We start from the raw sequence: 3,840 nt of genomic DNA, 5'->3' as shown, positions 1-3,840 counted from the left end.
CCTTTATAATACTCTCATTTCTGTCAAACACAACACACATATTTGGTTTTACACTATGAGCTTCTTTTAACTGCTCAAAGAACCAACTCCAAGCTGCATAATACTCAGAATCCAATATTCCATAAGCAAGCGGAAATATATGTCCTGCATAATCAAGATATACATAAACAATTCTATAATGTGTTTTCCAGATAATGTATTTCAAATAATATTGTATTTACTAACACCTTTACAATGTTTAAAGTGTAATTAATGTATAAATAATAATTAATGGACTAACTTGCTCCATCAAGTGTATTAGCTGACACATAAGTTCTACTATATATTCCCTTAAGGTGACTTCCATCAACAATAACAATTGGTCTACATGAATCAAATCCTTTAATTGAAGAATAGAGCAATATAAACACATATAGGAATTCATTGTCTTATAGTTTTTTCATCCGTATGTGTGAACCAGGATATGTTTTTTCCAACATGTATAAATATCTTAGTAATCTGTTATATAAATCATACGTTGTAGCCCTCAATGAAATCAAAGCTTTCTCCTTAGCCCTCCAGGCCATTGTATAAATCAGATCCAATCTAAGCTCATTCTTAATATCCTCATATGTGTGTTTAGCCGTATACACTCTTTTATGTCTGGATAGCTTTTGCTTCACAATGCCTCCAATCAATGAACTACTAACATATTCTTGCTCATACACCTGATTCTTTAAAGGACACATATGCTTCTGACGAAATCGGTGAATCTTATGCAAATCAAACTTTTTATTACTGGATGCCATTAGCAACTAATCGCATCCCTTAAATTTACACACCAAATTATACTTGTGATGTAAAACTTATATATTAGTAATTTATACAAAAAAAATTTCTGTATTTTTAAAAATTTCTAACTTGATTTACTAACGTATAATATTACATTTACTTAATTCTGTATGAATAGTAACATATAGTAACAAGTGTATGTGATTAGTTATACACAAATATGAATACATAAATACATTTTTAACATAACACAAAACCATGTATACATGAATACATAAATACATTTTTAACAAAACACAAAAACATGTACAGAATATACACACAAATGCTTTAATACAAAAAATACACTTACTCGACTACATTTGATTGTATCGTATTGAATTGGAATCTATTTTTGATTGCATAAAGCGTCATCACCGATTTTAAAGTGGCTTTATCCTGATAAACTTGACCAATGAGCACTTCATTGTGATTTGGATCAAAAATAATTGTCTGATCATGTCCATTTATAGAGAAAATGGCCAAAAAAAACCCCAACCTTTACCCCAAATCCCAACTACACACCTATACTTTGTAGGGTCCTATGACCCCCCTGAACTATTTAAAATTGAAATTATAACACACTAAAAGCTGACATGGCAAAGAGAGTGAAACTCACTCACTTTAAGAGAGTGAGTGCCCAAAGAATATTGAAACTTTTTTTTAATAAACTCATAATTCTTGAGGGAAAATTGGTATTTAGAACACTCAAAAATATCCATTTTTCAAATCAGGTCAAACCCAAATCCAAATAAACTTTCACTTAACACTGACACCATCGTAAAATTCTTGAATTCTTGCCGAAAAATCAAAAATATTTCTTGATTATTTGAGAGGACTGCTCAAATGTCCCTTTAGATAATTTTTTGACAAAATAGCTTTAACTAGTTCCCTTTAGACATCAAATTCTTGATATACTAGTGCGTTATCAAGATGGTCGAACAATACCTGCTCCTTTTTCTTGGTTGCTATAAAAGAAAAAAATATGAACACTACATCATGGGTGAAAAGCTGATTTACCGCAAAAGAAAGATCACCACTGCTACACCACCTCAAACTAGAATTAGATGGGAGAACAGATAACAACAATATCCATATAGGCTCAAATGCATTTCAAACATTCAACGGAGGAGAAGATAAAAACAATACCCACATAAGCTCAAATGCATTTCAAACATTTGAAACATAACAATACCCACATAAGCTCACTACCCTGTTCTTACCCACCATACATTTGATGAAATGCCAAGCTCAAATTGGAAAAATTATTTCTTTTCTTTTAAACAAACGGACAGATATTTCATTAAACAACTCTTAATGCAACAATATATTTAGAATCCTGATTCAAACCATAGAAAAAACATCAATTTATGTACTCAAAGAGCTACAAGCCAAAATGAAACAACACACTTTAATCCCTTTCACCCCTAATTCTCCTAGCAAGCTGAATATCCTTTGGAATAATCGTAACCCTCTTAGCATGAATCACACAAAAATTTGTATCCTTAAATAATCCCACAAGGTACGCTTCAGCCACCACTTGCAATGCAGCAGCTACAGAGCTTGGGGACCTTAGATCCATCTTAAAGTTTTGAACAATTTCACGAACCAAATGTTGGAATGAAAGTTTGCTAATTATTTAAAGTGCTGATTTTCTTGCTGCCTTTGTTGCTAATTGCTTCCTTGCTACTTTGCCTCCTATTGATTTATGAGTTATTTGTTTCATATGAGCCATTGGAATGTTTAGTTTATGCTCTTGTGGAGTTTAGAATTGTTTGATTTTAGGATCTATAGAAATGAAATCGAGTTGAAGAAGAAAATGGATCAAAATGGGGAATAGGAAAAAGAGAAATTTTGTTGAGGAGAAAATAATATATAAAGAGAAAAGGAAAATATATAAAGTAAAATAATTAATTTTTTAGATTAAAAAAAAGAAAAAAATGATGTGGCAGCGCGTGCAGGCCACTACTTGAGATTTTAGATGGGTTAATATTCCATTTTTAAAATATTCAAGGGGGTCATCGGATTCCCATAAAGTATAGGTGTGTAGTTGGAATTTGAGGTAAATATCTCATTCAACATTCGAGCAATCACTCTCTTTTTCCATGTATTTATCAAATACAGAAACACATAAAGAGTAGTTTCCAAATCCTTTTTCTTCTTTCCACACTACTACATAAAATGCCAACCCCATGTCCTTATGTATCTCCATTCTTCTACTACTAAAGCCAACTTTATATTCAAATTTCAATGTTTGTAAATTCAACTCAATACAAAGTTGCTTACTAATCAATTGAATCAAACCATCATATTTTTCTATTTCTTCAATTGTAATTGAGTCCAACTAGTTTTTTTCATACTCACTATAACAGTTTCATACACCTGAATGCTTTAGAACAATTGGTAAATGCCCCATTTTTTTCAAAAAAAAAATCTGTCAACAAATACAGTATGTAAATTGTCAGTAAATATGAATTCAAAATAATCAGAAAATTATCAGGTTTCAAAAATAATACAAAACCGTTTGTTAAATCACAAATTGAAATTGAAGTATACAAATTATTGGTAAATCAAAATTACCCATTTGTTTATCATTAATTATTGTTAAATCACAAATTGAAATTGCGGTATACAAATTGTTGAAATTTCAACCATGATTTACCAATATACTCGCAAATTGAAAAAAGATATATACCAATATATACGCAAATTGAAAAATTGGGTTTTAAAAAAAATCATATTTCAAGAATTTATAAATAAAATTTGAATTCGGAACATACCTGATAAAATGGTTGTTGAATTACTCCTCTTCCTTCTCTCTAATCTTCCCAAAATAAATTTTTTAGATTTAATACATGCCTTAAATCATAGATAATGAGCTTTAATGCTCAGTAATGGATAAACAATTAGTGGGAGGTTGGAGTAATTTAAGGGGATTTACTGCTTTCAAATTTCATTTTTTATCTTTTATTCAGTTAAGTTATTTTTCTATTGATTTGTATAATTCAGTTATATATACAAATAACTATT

The 3,840-nt window shown here is 30.1% G+C and overlaps 2 pseudogenes; both read right to left on the bottom strand.

The window, feature by feature from the left end:
* LOC107852350 overlaps positions 1–788 on the bottom strand; it is a 41,600-nt pseudogene extending 40,812 nt beyond the window's left edge.
* A 1,433-nt stretch (positions 789–2,221) lies between these two features.
* Positions 2,222–2,545, bottom strand: LOC124897924 (annotated as a pseudogene).
* Between the last annotated feature and the right edge of the window lie 1,295 nt (positions 2,546–3,840).

This window comes from Capsicum annuum, chromosome 4 (assembly GCF_002878395.1).
Source record: "Capsicum annuum cultivar UCD-10X-F1 chromosome 4, UCD10Xv1.1, whole genome shotgun sequence".
NCBI lineage: Eukaryota > Viridiplantae > Streptophyta > Magnoliopsida > Solanales > Solanaceae > Capsicum > Capsicum annuum.
The sequence above is the reverse complement of the archived record's forward strand: the minus strand, read 5'-3'. Positions and strand labels throughout refer to the sequence as shown.